The sequence below is a fragment of the Anabrus simplex genome, chromosome 4, assembly GCF_040414725.1.
Source record: "Anabrus simplex isolate iqAnaSimp1 chromosome 4, ASM4041472v1, whole genome shotgun sequence".
In the NCBI taxonomy this organism is placed as follows: Eukaryota; Metazoa; Arthropoda; class Insecta; order Orthoptera; family Tettigoniidae; genus Anabrus; species Anabrus simplex.
This window is the reverse complement of record NC_090268.1, coordinates 410,852,328-410,871,631: the sequence shown is the minus strand read 5'-3', so window position 1 is coordinate 410,871,631 and position 19,304 is coordinate 410,852,328.

Here is a 19,304-nt window from a genome sequence, read left to right as displayed (position 1 = left end):
GACCGTTACGCCGCAAACTAATAATGAACCTGTCAAATGTATCTTTCATAATTAACACATATTCATAAAGGGAATCAGTGATCTTCTGTTCTAGCACACAAACATCACCCGGTTCACTGTACTGTAGACGTCACGGAGGTACCTCTAGATAGAAGTCAACTTATGACTCAACTGTTTTTAATCCAGATGTTCATGAAACAATTTTACAATAGAGTTAATGAAATTTCCTGTTACCATTTTGTGACAGGGCTGATTTCATCAATGTGGGTTAAATCTTAAACTCGAGTTTACAGTTTTAACACTGAAATGTGTTTATAATCTGTTTCATCAAGGAGGGTTAATTTTAAGTCTAGGTTAAGGGCGGAGTTAAGTTAACCCAACCTTTCTCCTGGGTTAAACTGTTAACTCGAGGTTGAGGGCAAAATGGCCGTCGTAAACCTTACGTTTGATGCAGAGTTGCTTTATTTGGATTTCTTAAATGGTGTTCCTAACAGAAATTGGCCTATAATAAGAAGGTACGACTTTCAAAATCTATCTGAGGAACAATTTCTGAAGAGGTATAGACTGCCAAAAACCGTTGTCAGTGAAGTCGTCGATGAAATTCGCTAGAGGTTAGAATACACAAATGACCGAAAAATGCCTCTCTCTCTCTCTCTCTCCTATACTAAAAGTATTGATTGCAGTAAGGTTTTAAACCACACGGTCGTTACATATAACGGTCAGAGAAAACAACGGTTATTTTGTCTGTCAGTTGTCATGTAATCAGTGATTCTAGTCTTAAAATTCGTTATATAGTTGCAATATGGCTTGTAACGTGGTAAACGCTATTAAATTCCCGTGTTATTTTTTCCCTTGTATCCTTGTTTTCTTTTAATTTTACACCATCAGTCTTCTTGCATTCTATAATAATTTGGTACTTGGTGGCTGATTCAGTAAGCAATATTTTTTCTAAAGCTAAAATATTCGTGCCGTAGTTGTCTTCTGGAATTCATCTACTTTTCGATCACTGCAATCAGTTCTATCACGATCGCGAAGGAATAATATCCACCTCGGAGCTGAGGAGGGAAACGAAGTACCGGGCAAGAAATAAACAAAATAACCACACAAGAAGTGTGTCCATAATCTCTGATTTATGTCACTACCTCCTTGATCAGTAAGTAGTATGAGCTATGGGGGTATTAAAAGAATCAGAGTTGGATCAGCATTTTCCCATAAGGTCATTGACCCCGGCCAAAGTCAATGACAGCATGACGTCATGGCCACATGACCGTGACGTCACGACCACGTGGTCCTGTTTACAAACAATGCCACGTGCTTTTGACAGCTGTCAAGATGACAGGTCCTAACCACGTGGGTGCGGAATTTTGAACAAGTGAACGTTGCTAACTTCAGTGCTACCATCTTAACATGGTCTAACCTCACTGCTGCCATCATAACCACCTATAATAATAATAATAATAATAATAATAATAATAATAATAATAATAATTGTACCGGGCGGTACACCTCCACGCTGCTAATTTAAAATGTGCGCCAATTGAAACTCCTCTGCTGGAGGAAGTCTGAACTTTATTGACGGTATTAATTTTCAAGTTTCTCAGAAGATGTCACTACGTGGAAAATTTGGAGTTTTTGAACTGTGTCATTTTCGACGTATTTTTGTTTTGCTTGTAGAAAGAAGTGTGAACTTTCTCTTCTAGAGGACACTACTGAAGATCAACAATAGTGCACCCTAGTGCGGAGTGAAAGAACTATTTTTTTCGAGAAATTTTTATTTCAAAAGTTTGTTTCTGGTTAAATTTATTTCTGTTATTGTTTAAGTTGGCTGTATACCCCTCTCTTTCCCCTTGTTTTGTATTTAGCCAATCCCGAATTTCTTTTATTAATTTCTGACCAATCAGAGGTATCTTCCCCCAACTTGAATATGTTGCTGTATCCTACCCAATAAAGAGTTTGTGGGAGGGTGTTTTCATTCCCCTAACGCCTCGAACTTTCCGCGAGAGGATATAAACTGCTGATTTTAAGGTCTCCGGGCCACTTCTGTTCCATCTTTCAGTGTGTAAAGTACATAGCAGGGGGCGGGAAGCGCCTCTTTCCTCGGCGACAGTCAACAACCAGGTAATGGCCGACTAATTACTTCTTTTCTTGCTTGCTCAGCAGTTTAACTCTCGGGGCGGGTCCGAAGTTTTTCCATTATGTAACCTTCCTTAAAATGTAAAGAAACTTGTATCTATTCTATCTTTTAAACTACATATTGGGATAGAGAGTGCTTAACCCTCTCGAGCTCCCACTCATACTGTTTTGAGGTGAACTTATATTTTTCTCAACCTATTCTTCTTCGACTTAATGTATATTGTTTCCTTTTAAGTCACCTCTTTAGTATGGGATTAGCCCTTGTATTAACGGCCTAGTGCCAAGTAGGTTTTAAACAAAGCGTATTAGGAGCGCAAGTTCGCCTCCTCCCAAATTGTTGATTTAGAGGTCATGTAATTAACCTTCTTGTCATTTAACAGACCTCAGTAGGTTGGGTATTTTACCCCTGTGTATATGTCCTGAGAGGGCAGCTTGAAAGTAGAATTAGGTGTGGCCTTTGACAGGCCTAAATTTTGAGAGAAAGTTGCTCTCTTCCCGAAAATTTTGTTTTCTGCGCGCCTCAAAGAGGCCTTACTGTGTATTTTGGAGCAAGTGCTCCTAGGTATGAATGGGGTTTCTCCCCTCTCTGTTGACACTTGTGTTTGGGGTAAAACTGAGCTGATTGCTCAAGTATTGTGAATTTGGGGCTCGAAGCCCAAATCCTGTAAATCCTGTAATTGGAACTGTTGTTGCCTTGCTACTCTGTACCTGCCGTAGTTGTTATTCTTAATTTTGAAAAGAAAATATAACCTTGTTAAATTTTAAATTAATTTTACTTTCGTAGCTTGAGACCTGTTCACCACCCCGCACCTTCTTTCACCTCTACCTACCACCAAAACACGGTAACAATAATAATAATAATAATAATAATAATAATAATAATAATAATTGTTACGATGTGTTTCGTGGATGTGCAGAGGGGAAAGAAGGTGCTGGGTGGAATAGGTCTCAACTTACGAAATTGAAGTTAATTTCAAACTTTAACAAATGTTATATTTTATTTTCAAGATAAACAAATAACAGAATATAACAGGTACCAATTAGCATATCAACAAATTAAGAAAGTACAATTTTAGTTCGTTACAAAATTTGGGCTTCGAGCCCGACACTCACGAACCTTGAGCTATGAGCCCAACTTTACCTATGTTTCAAGTTCAAACAAAGGGGCAGAAAACCCCAATCATGCCAAGGAGCACTTGCTCCCACTTACCATGTTGAGCCTCCTCGAGGCACACAGAAATCAAATTTAAGAAAGAGCAAACCTGCTCTCAAGGTTCAAGCCAATCAAAGGCCACCACAAACTATACTTCAAACTGCCCTCAAGGCATACCAAGAACAGGGGTAATAATTACCCAACCTACTGGGCCTATTCAGTAAAGAAGCAGGTTAATTACATGGCCCAAAATACCAACTTGACTGGAGGCGTAACTTGCACTCCTAATACACTTTTAAAACCTACTTGGCACTAGGCCGCATACACAAGGGCTAATCCCATACTAAAGAGGTGACTTGTATAAGAAGACTTTATTACATTAAGAGAGAAGGAAACGGTGGTGAAAACAAAGTCACCTCAAAACAATAGGTGTGGGAGCTCGAGAGGGTTAGGCACTCTCTATCCCAATTTACAGTTAAAGAGACGAAATTTTACCAAGTGTCTGTTACATTTTAAAGATAGGTTACATGCGAAAAGATTCGAACCTGCCCCGAGGGTTAAACTGCTGAGCTAGCGAGAAATGAAGTTATTAAATGGCCATTACCTTATGGATGAACTGCTGCCCGAAGGAAGAGGCGCTTCCCGCCCCCTGCTACATAATCACACAAGGAGAGATGTTACTGAAGTGGCGAGGAGACCAGAAAATCAGCAGTTTATATACCCTCGCGGAAAATTCGAGACGTTTCATGAATGATTACAACCCGCCCACAAACTTTTATTGGATAACAGCAAAAACTAATACACCAGACGAAGAAGAAACACCTTATTGGTGGAAAATTAATTACAGAGATTCCTGATTGGCTACATTCAAAACAGGCGGGAAGAAAGGATTATATTGCCAACCTACAACTGACAGAACAAAATTTAGTTAAGACAAAACTTATGAATACAAAATTTCTTCAGAAAGGTTCATTCCTTTACACCAAAGTGCGATATTAGTTTTGGTAGAGACATCTGTTAGAGAATGTTCAAATTTCTTGATATGGAGCAAACAACCACAAATCGAAATAGACACAGTTCAGAACACTTCAAAATTTACAGCAGTGACATCTTCCAAGAAACCTCTGAATTAGTACAGTTTGTTAAAGTTCAGGCGTTCTCCTGTAGAGGAGTTTCAACTGGCCCAATATTTGAATTAGCGGCGTGGAGGTGTACCGCCTGGTACAATAATAATAATAATAATAATAATAATAATAATAATAATAATAATAATAATAATAATAATAATAATAATAATAACCGTATGGCCTCATCCATACAGACATTTTAATTTGACGCCATTTGACTATCCGCTCGTCAATTTCGAAGTTGCGGTTTTCTCTAGGTCTACTAGATGGCAGAGAAAACAGAATCTCTGTGAAATTTGTCCGATAAACACCAAATGTGTCACCAAGATATTTTACATGCCTAATCGTACGACATGGATTGTCGAAGGGACTTTTTTCCGTCTTTCAACAATCCGCCTTCCTCTCCCAGGTTTGAACCCACTATCTTGGGATCCGAAGGCCGACACTCTGCCACTGATCCACGGAGGCGGCTAATGTAGTTGGTAGGTTAGTGCGAAGAAGTACACACCGTCTGATAACAGTACACATTCATTATAAAACAAACCGGCCGAGTTGGCCGTGCGGTTAGGGGCGCGCAGCTGTGAGCTAGCACGCGAGAGATAGTGGGTTCGAACCTCACTGTCGGCAGCCCTGAAGATGGTTATCCGTGGTTCCCCATTTTCACACCAGGCAAATGCTGGGACTGTACCTTAATTAAGGCCATGGCCGCTTCCTTCCCACTCCTAGACCTTTTCTATACCATCGTCGCCATGAGACCTATCTGTGCCGATGCGACGTAAATCAAATTGTAGAAAAAACATAAAAATGTCTTTATTTTTCTGTGGTGTGGTTCATTTTAGAGACATCGATGTTCGCTTGATAGACTCAACGCCCTTCAAAGCCGTTAGCGTCAGGGTAAAGGGGATACTTTTTTTTTTTTGCTAGGGGCTTTACGTCTCACCGACACTGATAGGTCTTATGGCGACGATGGAATAGGAAAGGCATAGGAGTTGGAAGGAAGCGGCCGTGGCCTCAATTAAGGTACAGCCCCAGCATTTGCCTGGTGTGAAAATGGGAAACCACGGAAAACCATTTTCAGGGCTGCCGATAGTGGGATTCGAACCTACTATCTCCCGGATGCAAGCTCACAGCCGCGCGCCTCTACGCGCACGGCCAACTCGCCCGGTAAAGGGGATACTTGAAAGAGATTTCCTATAGCTACGAAAACACTGCAGGTTTCTCAATTTCGGCGATCCATGATATTTTTAGGAGTCTCCTGTATCACCACGGAATGGAGAAGCAGAGACCAGGTCTTAAGGTATAATTCTTACTTCAGAGCACTTCACGTATTCTGCTGAATGTTGACTTGGCTATTCATTCTATCGCGTAGTTCACTGACATTCAAAGCGATAGTTGTTACACGACCAATGACAAACAGAAATTAGAAGAATAAAACAAAACTTACCTTCACATTCCAAAGGTCGCGAAGACAAGAGAGCGAACTAGACCCAAGAGGGCTAATGAATCACCAGAAGAAAGAATTCTAATATACTTACTTAAATAAGAACACTGTATATGAGAAAGTGACAACTTTAATAAAGTGAAATTAATTAATTAATTAATTAATTAATTAAGTATTTTTCCAGACAATCTTAAGGCCCAAAGAAAATGAAATAATTACGAGTTCACTTGAACTCAAACTGAAACTCAGTTCAACAAAAGAAACTCTCCACACTTCAAAACCACCGATCATAAGATGATGCTAATCTATAATTACTAGGGTTTACAACCCATTGATCAATTACCAAGAAAATTGAGATTTATTTTCTTTACAATTCTATGATCTTAGATCACACTTGATTTAAAATTTGGGAGGCGAAAACAGTCTCTTATGGCTATCTCAAAACGAAATAAGACGTCTCCAACGAACGCTCGGTAAGATTAAGTTCAGCGAGAACAATACATCGAAAAATCAAAATCAGAAGGTAATTCGAGAGGTCTCCGAACAGCAAACTCTCCAGAAACAAGTTATATTAAAACATTAGTTAGGCAGAGAAAAGTCTCTACACTGACACATTAGGCATACACCACCCCACAAACGTAATCCTCACGAATGTGTCTCATCTACACAATAGACTCACATCATTTATTGAAAAACAATAATAATGAGGTGGTACGTCAAATGTCAAAATGAAAATAGTACACACCCGCAAATATGTTTACTAAGAGTAGCCATGGGAACATATCACGTGACAACGAAAGAAACACGGCTGCCCAAACAACTGAGTTAGTCAAAGAAACAATTTTACGGCTCATTAATTTACCCCCGAGCACGGAGTTTAGTAAATCGACCCACAATAAGGAAAATACTGGGTAAAACCACCCTTCAATTAGTAACAGTATGGATCTTCATGACATTACAGTTAACGAGTTACACAGATTCTTGCGACCCAGTCAATACGTAAATTTTAACAAACAACACTTGATATCTAATACATTTTTGAAATGGTCGCTCAAGAAAACCTATTCTTCAAAATATTACATCAAAATAAACTACAAATAACTGAGAACACATTTACTAAATGATGATGATCACCGAAACATAATATTATTCTTTTCTCAAACGTAATTTCATTTTTCCTGAAGTTATTCAACGCAATTAAAGCATAATTTAGTCGCCCAAAGCCAGAAGAACTTTTCGCAGTTTTACTTTAAGATGAATTGATCACATCATTTCTGCTTCAGATAGGAAGGATTGGTAGCTTATTTACATTTTCCAGGAAACCTTTAGAAATAAACAAAATGTAAGGCTTGGTTCGGCATTACGCCGACCGGCGATTGGTTTACCCCGGGTCGACCTGCAGCACCATATCTTCTTCTTTCAATTAATTTATATTAGATTTCAGCAGCACTCAAAGGAGGGCGTTCCTTCTAACCATCGACAACAATCATAAAGTACTGCCACCCTTCTCATTGTCGCACGTCAATGCGTTGACAAACGACTGCCTCATTTCCATCAACTCAAATAGATGGCTCCACTATAGAGTCAGGCACTCAGAGGAGATCAGCTGTAGCGGCGCACAACGGAACTATTGCGAAAACGCTGGGCAGCGGAATGAATTTAATCCACCCACTGATAGTTCAAGGAAACCGAAACATCAAACATGCAGAATAATGCTCGTTATGACATTTTTCAAGTACACTGGGTGGCAAATCACCTCTAAATTTAGTATAATCGCCATACTTTCTCAACCTTATTTCAATTAAGTTGTCCCAATTTTTACTAAGCAAACATCCTAGATACTGGACGTAATATGTCAGCTACAGCAAGGTTGATAGAACGACATGCTTGTTTGTTGACAATGACAGCTTCGTTGTAGTTCTTTCTTTGTATTCGTTACTTCTTCCTTCCTTCACGCTCTCTAGCAATTTTTGTAAATCTCAGCATTTGTTGGCGAGCGGAACCTTGTTGTTAGCTTATCTCACGTTATTGAATGCATTTATCTTTAAATAATCGCTTTCTTAATTTCTTACAAAGTGTTTGGCTAGTAGTTCTGAACTTTAACGAGATAATTGTTCTTCAAACTCAAACGGTCCACAGGCCAATTAAATCTAGTGCAGAAATTACCACTTTGTTGCAATCAAGGATGTCGTATTGCTTTTTGAAAAAGCACTTAACCTGTATGAAGCATCTCTGATAACTTTCGTGTCTGCATTGTTTGTAATGATTTCTGTTTGTAATTGACAAGGATGTGATTGATAAGGAGCAGTCGTGTTAGGTATGTAATTTCCTTCTTCCCGCAGTCACCAGCATTTTAACATTCTGTACATGCACTACTGCTCACTACAATGACAACATCCAACAGAAGCTCTGGTGGAACGTTTATTTTCACAAGGTTGGTATCTACTGTACATTGATTGTAAAAGTGGATGACATCGTTTTAATCGGCGAGATTCGAGATCTCTAGATAGTCCTTGAGAGATATTGAACAGCACTGGCATCAAATGGTATTATAATCAGTCAAAATAACAAAGGGATTTAATTTTACTGACCCTGAGTACGCTGGGACAGTGTACGGTAGGTATACTCTTTCCTGCTGGAGTCATATTGAAAAGTCCGTTCCGAAATGAACATCTGAGAGGAATGTTAAGGAACCCAGCAGGAAAAGAGAAAGGCCAAAGATAATTTCAGAAGATCTGATGAATCCTCTTATCAGATTGGAGGGATACCGAAAGTTCTGCTTGTACGAAAGCAGAAGGGGCACCATATGTGTACCCCCCGTAAGCCGTATCGTATGCGTAAATACGTCTCTCATCCAATGACGTCTAAAACTGAACTTCAAAGTCTATCGTGTTGTGTTCACTATTTTGGAATCCACTCGAAATTTTTCACACTAGAAGTGCTTTCTTCGCGCTGGAATAGCAGCGCCGCCTTCATTTTCAGCTCTTCTTTTTTACCTTCTCCACCTCTCAGCGTCGATGAGTTTGTGATAGTTGTATTCTTCTTGACCGGGCGAGTTGGCCGTACGCGTAGAGGCGCGCGGCTGTGAGCTTGCATCCGGGATATAGTAGGTTCGAATCCCACTATCGGCAGCCCTGAAAATGGTTTTCTGTGGTTTCCCATTTTCACACCAGGCAAATGCTGGGGCTGTACCTTAATTAAGGCCATGGCCGCTTCCTTCCAACTCCTAGACCTTTCCTATCCCATCGTCGCCATAAGACCTATCTGTGTCGGTGCGACGTAAAGCCCATAGCAAAAAAAAAATTCTTCTTGACACGATACATAATTTACTATCAGTCACTTATATCTCCCACCATATTTGTGCTGCATATGCCTTGACATTGTGAACTGAGAATTTTCAATCAATTCTACTAACAAAATGTTCCTATTTAGCTCAAGGTCACATTGAGATTCGTTGTACTGTGATTCAAGGAAGCAGGCACCTTCAATGCATTCGGAGTAAAGTTGTTTAATGCTGTCGTAACCATTGTGCTCCATTGTTGATTATGTAGCCGTTCCAATTGGCCTAGACGTTGTGAATTTTCTCAGTTTACTCAACTTCACTCGCCAATTTAACCTGTCGTTTGCAGATTATTGCTCAATGGAGATCGAAGCTAGGATCACTACAAATCGTTTGAAAACACTAGGGAACGTTCTATCATTTCGAATTCCCGTTTATACTGGTAGACGGGCTGCCTCTGTGGATCCGTGGTAGAGTGTCGGCCTCCGGATCCGAAGATAGCGGGTTCAAACCCGGCAGAGGTAGTCGGATTTTTGAAGGGCGGAAAAAGTCCACTCGACACTCCATGTCGTACGATGTCGGCATGTAAAAGATCTCTGGTGATACATTTGGTATTTACCCGACAAAATTAATTAAATCTCAGCCATAGACGCCCAAGAGAGATCCGGTTTACTCTGTCTGCCATCTAGTGGGCCTAGAGTAAAATGGAACGTCGAAATTGACGAGCAGACCGCCAGATGGCGTCAAATCGAAATGTCTGCACACGGTAGCTGAGGCCATACGATTATTATTATTATTATTATTATTATTATTATTATTATTATTATTACTGGTAGACGATTGCAACTCTGCAACACTTGTTTAAACATGCCTTGAACATTTAAACAAGTGATAAATTCGGGTGAATTTAAAAGCCCGAAAAGTATTAGTGCGTTGTTTTTATGGAAGAAAGCACACGACGGAACTGTAGTATGAAATATGCCCTTCTAGACCCCAAAATGGTGCTAATGCATACAGCTCTCGTTATTCGACGACATGACACATCAGAAAGCCTCGCACTGGTGCTGTTTTTATGATTCGAATATATTCTGCTAGACATCTCACCTATTGTCATCTAAGGACACAGTTCCCTTCATCATTGTCTTCAGTCGTGAGTGAGACAGTGGAGTGGGCGGATGTGCTGAGTAGAGTGTTGAACATGGGCGATTCACTAGTGCAGTACAGGGCAGCTATAGGAAGGTGGAATGGAGGAGTGAAATGTGAAAAAAAGAGAGGAGAGACGAAAAATGTGCAGAAAATGGGTGTATTGGTAACCTTGTTGGTAGCCGCAGTAATAGCAAACTTATTGGAAATTGGCGGAGTGGAGCTGAACCCGGGGCCTGGACCACTTGGTGCAATCGGATGGGAAGAATTCGAAATGATTAAGGAACTGATCAAAGAGGCATGTCAGGATGAGCATACAAGAGACGTAATTAGAAAACAAGCCAAGGAAATAAATAAAGAAATATAAGAGTTAAAGCAGTGTGTTAAAGAGGAGGTGAATGTGATAAAAGAGAGAGTGGCTCATAACACGGAGGAAGTAGAACGATTGAAGACCAAAGTCGACGATTTAGAGAAGGAACTGAGCCAAGTAAAGAGGTTTGAAAACAGGACTAACCAAAAGCTCAGGAGGAAAAACCTTTATATTTATGGCGTGCCGGAAGGAGACAACGAAAGCAAGGTGGAAATAGTATTTAAAGTGGTAGAAGTAATACAAAGTAAAATGAAGATAAACTTTAGTGAGGTGGACATAGATGATGAATATAGAGTGGGGAAAGTGAAGGATAGGAGACCGATCAAGGTTAAGTTAATATCATCATTGTCTTTTAAGCGAAAGAGTGATTCGTCCGATGCAGACAATATTGTAATATTCGTTGTGTCTCGTGAAGTAGCTACGTGTTTGGATGCCGATATAATGAAGACGTATGTATGTATGTATGTATGTATGTATGTATGTATGTATGTATGTATGTATGTATGTATGTATGTATGTATGTATGTATTTGTGTATGCATGTATGTATGTATGTATGTGATACAGTATTTCCAGCGATATTTGCTTAAGATTCACGTGAGTTAAGTATTGCTCATACTCGATTGATACAGCCACTCATTACTGGTTTATTTTTAATACAATGGTATATTAATCTTTTTTGTTCCCACTGGAAGAAAACGAACTGATTGAAAAGGCACAGTATAATTAAATATGGAACAAAATTGCCAGGAGCAACTGAGCCGCAGGATTCCTCTGGCATTCTCAACACGTCCCGGCTTGTTCTCTCCACAGCTTTCCCGTCTAGAGCTGTAATCAGACGGGGCTGCTGCCCACCATAGTAAATCTACACTGGATGTGGAGGGCAGACATATTTATTTTTCACCCTCCTTATGTGTGTCGTATCAAGTTTCGTAATTCGATCGGTGAGATAGCAGTACAAGGGAACTCATACGCACTGATTCCAGATAACTGTATCAGAGAAAGTTTTTTTTTTTGCTAGGGGCTTTACGTCGCGCCGACACAGATAGGTCTTATGGCGACGATGGGATAGGAAAGGTCTAGGAGTTGGAAGGAAGCGGCCGTGGCCTTAATTAAGGTACAGCCCTAGCATTTGCCTGGTGTGAAAATGGGAAACCACGGAAAACCATTTTCAGGGCTGCCGATAGTGGGATTCCAACCTCCTATCTCCCGGATGCAAGCTCACAGCGTATCAGAGAAAGAAACTCAATTGAAGTATTTCACTGGCGAAATAGTTAACAGTCATTTTACTGTTACTGATTATTGCAGCTCTTCGTATTCAGATTATAGCATTGTTAGTTACCGATTGACCAGAATATAGTGTAGTCAATAGAAAGAAAAGTAAAAATCAGCTGATTCCTGTACTCCGATAACGTAATCAATCAATCAATCAATCAATCAATCAATCAATCAATCAATCAATCAATCAATCAATCAATCAATCAATCAATCAATCAATCAATCAATCAATCAATCAATCAATCAATCAATCAATCAATCAATCAATCAATCAATCAATCAATCAATCAATCAATCAATCAATCAATCAATCAATCAATCAATCAATCAATCAATCAATCAATCAATCAATCAATCAATCAATCAATCAATCAATCAATCAATCAATCAATCAATCAATCAATCAATCAATCAACCAATCAATCAATCAATCAATCAATCAATCAATCAATCGGATTCCATGTGGCAGCCATGTTTTACTCCGCCCCCTATCTATTTCCTTCTTAAATCTAATCTTTTCTGGTTTCTTTACTTATCTTTCCCTTATTTTCAATTATGGACCACACGGAACTTAAGTCTTGTCTTGTCTTCTCTTGTCTTCTTCCCAGAAGGTCTTCATTCTTTCGCTTCTCATCTCTCTCTCCTCTTCGTAAATTATGCGTTTGGGTCTCCTTTTTTTTGTGGTTTCTTTTCAAATGATTTCAGACAGTCACCTCCTCCTCTGAAATCTATTATGGATCATTATTTCTACCGTAAATCCAACTTCTTCTGCATCCATCTTGAACTCTTCTACCCACTTGGAGGTAGTCTTTAATCACATCGTGTATCTTTATCTGTCTTTAAATACATTCGAATTTTATTTTTCCGGAGGATTAGTTTCAATGGTGTTATGGCCTTGTGAGTGGTGGCTTCGTTACACAAGGCTAGGAAATGAGCAATGAGAAGAGGGGTGACCGAGTTTAGTTTTCAGTTCTCCCGCTAGGATCTCCTTTCTAAAACACAAGTTTTGAATGTCTTCTTGTGTTCACCATGGATCTTGTGTCAAGTGCTTGTGAAAATTCGCGAATGTATAACTCATTTTGGTACTTATGGAGAAAGCACGTGGTCTGAACGTTGCTTATGATCCATTTTTATTGTAGTGCAAATAATCCGTCAAAATGATGTTAACATGTCTTGTTGGAAGCATGTTTACATAAGTATCTTGAGATTGTGAGTTGTCGTAGTACGGACCCACAGTCATCATGAATTTATACATATTTACATAGGTGTTTTAAAGTGTTTTTGATAATATACAGCAAATTTTTCCACACGTAAGGAGTATTACTTAAAAATAGTCTTTGTAATAGATCTCCGCTTTAGAGTATTTTATGACTGCATAGACTAAGTTAGCTTTAACACTTTTCTGTTCGAAGGTTTATCGGTCCAGATTCGGAGTATTTCGGCAGATGGATGAAATAATATTCCTTGCTATATTGTCCAACAAAACCTTGAATAAATTTTGCAGCAATAATAGTGGAAATGTTTCTTTATTGCAGGTCTTGCATATGAGTTCCCTTTAAAACCTCTCGTTCAGGTTGTGGGTACAGGTAGGTACATAATGTTTTTGTGGGAGATAGTGTACTGTTTCAATAAAAAAAATCAAAACACATTTGTATCAAAGCCCTCAAGAAAGCGTTAGGGTACCTTAAACCTCCGCTATCTTGAAAACGGATTAAATATACTGCAGAGCTATTAGTTGCAGATAAGGATGTTTTATCTGTAGACGACTGACACAGCTAGTTTCTTCTTTTGCTACATGTATCAAATATCCAGCTCTCATTACCAATTAAACTGATGACTCAGTAACTACATAAAAAAGTATTTATCACTGCTGAGTTAAGGATCAAATCATTTGTAAGCACTTTTAAATTGTTTTGTAAAATCAATCACATGAAAGTTTATGATCCTATATTTCATACTGTACTGTCTTATGTAAACAGAAAGTAGGCCTACCTTGAACTGGCTTTTCCAGAGTGTGTAGAACATGAGGGGGAATGTTTGGAATTTCATTGCCTCCATTCACTTGCACTTCTGACTTTTTTTGCTTCTTTATTAATGGATGCAAATCAGGGTATAAAAGATTTTATGAGAAGGAAGCCATTCCTTTCTAGTATCGATTTAGTTAACATTATTTGTAATTTTTTTAGTCTGTCGAAACATTAAGCGTAACTTACAAGTGATAAAGAGTAAAAGAGATCGCTCAGGCAAGGCTAAACTTTAGAAAAGTAAGAGGCAACATTTATGTTAGTAAACTCAATCAAAACCCTGGTAATATTTAAACTAGATTTTTAATAGGGAGCTTAGCCGCAAACAGGGTGGAGTATAAAAGGGAAGTTACGGTGGGTGTTAAAATGAGAATATGAAACTCTATTGGATACTTAGTCATTATACGCAGCAGGTCGGAGCAGTTTAGCATCGAACATAAACTTTAAGACATCAGGTAATAATTGATGGGCTTCCTTCCACATTTAACGAGGAACATTTTATGTAAGCAGCACGTTAAACTAGAGAGCATCTGTGGCTAAGTAAAGCTACTCTATACACCTGGAAGGGGATCACCTTAATGTGAAATTTAAAGACCTCCTCGACGGTTGACACCATAATAGTGACTACACTTCTATAATGTCGAATAGTAGACGAAGACTGAGGTGGTTTTGATTGTTTCCCTCGATATGAAGCGCTAGGACCGCCGCCAGGCGATAAATCCGCTACAGCTGATTGCAAATTCCAATAATTAGTGAATCGAGAGGTTGTCAGCGACAATACTTGATGATGACGATGATGATTACACCTCTTGTCATGTTGTATCATGAGGGGCCGATTACCTAGACTTTAGGCCCATTTAAGCAACGATCATCATCATCATCATCGATCACGTACAGTTGCCCGTGTGTGGTGGATGAGCCCCTTCCACTTTGCCCACGAACCACTGTTCTCACCTAATCTTCTCCCCAATCTCGTCCTCTCTACAGGACATCTTTCTTCACCAGATCGGTCAATTTTCCTCTGGGTCTGCCCACTGGTTTTATCCTCTTATTTCTCTTTCCTATTCCTTTCTTGCAGTCCTGCTTGCACTCATCCTTCTTAAACGGCCAAACCACTTCAGTCTTGCTTTCTGGATCCTCTGAAGTAGAGAGTCTCCTGTACCCAGCCCTTCTTGGACTTTTTCATTCCTGACCTTGTCCTTTCTGGTCTTCTGTACTATGGTTCGTAGGAACTTCATTTCTGCAGCTTGGAATTTTGAGTTGTCTTGTATCGGTAATGTGGTAGTTTCCAAGCTATACGTGAGGATGGGTGTATTATATTATCTTAACTTTAAATGGTACTTGTTTATCCCTCAGCAGTTGTCTTCTTTGGTGGTAAAATTGAGTTGCCTACCTAACTCGACTATAATTTGCAAGGTTGTCTTTTGATACTACACTACCTTAGTATTTAAACGTTGGAACACTGCCCAGTTTGGTGCCATTTATTATGATTTGTGGTTTGTGGTTTGTCATCTCCCCTCTGTAACTCCATCACCACCGTCTTAGCCATGTTAATATTTAAATCATATCTCTTAAACTCTTAACTAAACGTTCGTACAGCCCGCAACCCACTTGCATAAAACTTCTGATTTATTCATACAGCATCTCCACTTTTGCAGTAAGACTGGCACCAACTCCCAGCTCATTTACGCATACCAAAATTCATCCGCTGATCAGAATTCAGAACATGATGATGAAGAATGAATTAATGAATATCAATTTAAAATAATCAGCGGTTCTAATTCATAATATTGAAAATTAAATTAATTCCAAAATCCATCCACTGACTAGAATTTTTAAAAACGACGCTAAATGATTATCAGCTTAAAACAATAAGTGGATCCGACCCGCAATGTCCCTCCTTCCCATAAAACAATGTTATAAACTGAACAAGGGACTGCTTCCAAAGCAAAATCCCAAATCAATGATGGTTGTATAAAGGGGTTCAAAATCGAGATCACAGGTAATGGTACTAACCGCTGCTAAATTAGAATATATGTGTTCCTCATGAGGCTGTACCAACCACAAATAGACAATGCTTTAATGGTCAGTAAATATAAAAATAAAAATGTTACTTGCTTTACGTCGCACTAAATACTTCCACGATTTTCTAAACACGGAGGTGCCGTAATTTAGTCCCTCAGGTGTTCTTGTACGTGCCAGTAAATATACCGACACGAGGCTGATGCACTTTAGCACCTTCAAATACCACTGGACTCAGCCAGGATCGAAGCTGCCAAGTTGGAGTCAGAAGGCCGGCGCCCCAACCACCTGAACCACTCAGCCTGGCGATCAATTAATACATTAAAATACTCCTTTTACATGTCTAAGGTATCTGTGTCTCAGTTTGTTCACCTATCAATTCACGATTCAGTTCCCTCTTCAAATATTAACGATATGGAACATAAAACATAATTAAACACTTTGCGAGAGATGGTGTTCCTCTTAGGTTACAGGTAACAACCAAGAAACCTCGCCGAATAATTCAGACAGTAATAGGTTAAAACTAGAACTGACACACTAATGTGGTACAGGATTACGAAACGAAAAGTCAGGCTGCTAGGATCGGTAATTTTATTCCCAGTAGTAATACGTGAAATGAAGGAAACTATATTAAAAAAACGGAAGCATCCTCATATGGTGATCCTATAATTATCTAGGAATACCAAGAACCCACCAATAATTTTCTCATTTATATATGGGCTGAGTAGCTCTCTGAGCCCACATTGGGGGGTTCTATTCCCACTCAGACTGATGCTATTTTAAGGTCATCAGGTACATCTGTCTCGTATCGATACTTTTACTGTCATGTGAAGAAATTCTTGCGAGACAAACTTTTTACACCACAGCATCTTCGAAAACCCAAAAAATAGTTAGTGGAGCGTAACGAATCAATAACATTGTATTCTCTTCCACCTTTTCTTAACTGCAAAAGGAAAAACAACGATTGGGAATTCCATGGAATTGCTGGTTGCACTCTTGTTGTTGTTGGGTAATTTTGTTCTAACTTCACTTTATTATAACCCCCTTAATGTTAAGCTAGTAGTAAGCTCAACCCATAGTATTGTGAGCCGTAGTTTTAAGCACTGGAAATACTTAAGTTGTGTGTGAATTTGTATATGATAACCCTAGATTTAAAATGTTAAACTAGTAGTATTTCTTGTAATATACACTTTCCATAGAATTGCTCATTGTACTTTTATTGTTGTAGTTGTTGTTGTTGGGTAATTATGTTCTAACTTTACATTGTTATCCCTTGTAATGTTAAGCTAGTAGTAAGCACAACCTATAGTATTATGAGCCGTAGTGTTAAGCACTGGAAATACGTAAGTTGTGTGTGAATTTGTATAACATGACGCCGGTTTTAAATGTTAAACTACCAAGCTAGATAGCTGCAGTCGCTTAAGTGCGGCCAGTATCCAGTAATCGGAAGATAGTGGGTTCGAGCCCCACTGTCGGCAGTCCTGAAGACGGTTTTCCGTGGTTTCCTATTTTCACACCAGGCAAATGCGTGTACCTTAATTAAGGCCACCACCGCTTCCTTCCACTTCCTAGGCCTTTTCTATCCGATCGTCGCCATAAGACCTATCTGTGTCGGAGCGACGTAAAAACAAATAGCAAAAAACGAAAAAAGTTTAAACTATAGTTCAGTCCTTATGAGTGTCGACTTGACATTCGAGCGCTGCCATTTGGCGGAGGCTAAGTGAATTAATAAACAGCCAATCATAGGCAGCCGATCGCTCCGATATAGCGCGTTAGACTCTAGTTCCGGTTACCAGTGTAGTCGAACTGTTGTTTACTATAAGCACGTGCTAACAGCTGTGTGTTTTATTGTGCTCAGTTCTTTTCGCGGTTTTTGTCAGTTTACTCGGTTATTCTTGACAAAGTAACAACAAAGAGGGCTACAAATAATGAGTTGATTGAGTGGTTGAAGGAGCACAATATTTCGGTTTGCGATTACATGAGGAAGGTGGGATCTCATACATCTTGTGAAACAAAACAAAGCCTATTACCCAGTTTACGTGGTGGATGAAATAGCCAGTAGGCATGGCCATAAAGTTGTTCGCCTTCCACCATACCATTGCCATTTTAACGCCATAGAACTGATTTGGGCCCAAGTGAAGGAATATGTAGCTGCGAATAACCGACTCTTCACAGTTTCGGTAGTTAAAAGACTTCTTTTGTAAGCCGTTGTCCGTGTAAGTACGCAAGACTGGACCAAGGTTGTGAGACACAATCCGAGATAGGTGAAGCTTGGAAGTGGGAAAGTATCACAGACGAATATGCCGAAGACGTTTTCATCTCGTTACGGTCAAGCGAGAGTTAAACCGCAACAGACGGTGACAATGCCGATAGCGACTCAAAAATGAGTGGTGTAGGTCTATTCACTTTGCAGGATTTTCCTTCCTTAGGAGAAATTGAATCTTCTAGATGGTGAGTAGAAATTTAATTTAATTTTATTTTAACGCGTTTCATATTTTCGAGCATTGATCTATTTTTATCTTATAGACTTAAAAAGTTAATCTTATGTGATTGCTATAGTAGCCCCTGTGTATAAAGGAAAGGGTGACAGACATAGCCTAAAGCTGAAAATTCCAGGCCAGTCAGTTTGCCATGAATTGCATGTAAGCTTTGGGAGAGCATTCTTTTTTATTATATTAGACACGTTTGCGAAATTAATAACTGGTTTGATAGAAGGCAGTTTGAGTTTAGGAAAGGTTATTTCACAGAAACTCAACTTGTAGGATTTCAGCAAGATAGTAGATTTCCTGGATTCAGGAGGTCAATTGGACTGTATCGCGATTGACCTGTCTAAGGCATTTGATAAGGTAGATCACTGGAGACTATTGGCAAAAATGAGTGCAGTTGAACTTGATAAAAGAGGGACTGAATGGGTGGCTGTATTTCTAGAAAATAGATCTCAGAAAATGAGAGTAGGCGAAGCTTTATATGTCCCTGCGATAATTAAGAGGGGAATTCTTCAAGGCAGTATTATTGGACCTTTATGTTTTCTTATATATATATATATATATATATATATATATATAAATTTACTTACTGTAAATCTTCCTGCAACAGCTGCAGGTTTCGCTAAGACAAAGAGTACGTTAACAATATAGAGATATCGTACGATGTTATTACGTGTAGGCAATCGAGTGAGGCATGTCAAACATTTGTTTGAGGTCCGCAAGCATGGTTCTTGAAGATCATGATGGACTTCTTGAGTATCTCTATTCAGCCCAAATATATTGCAGAAGTTGACAAACAATGTAGGTATAGTTCCTTGAGCACCTAACATCAAGCCGATTACAGAGAT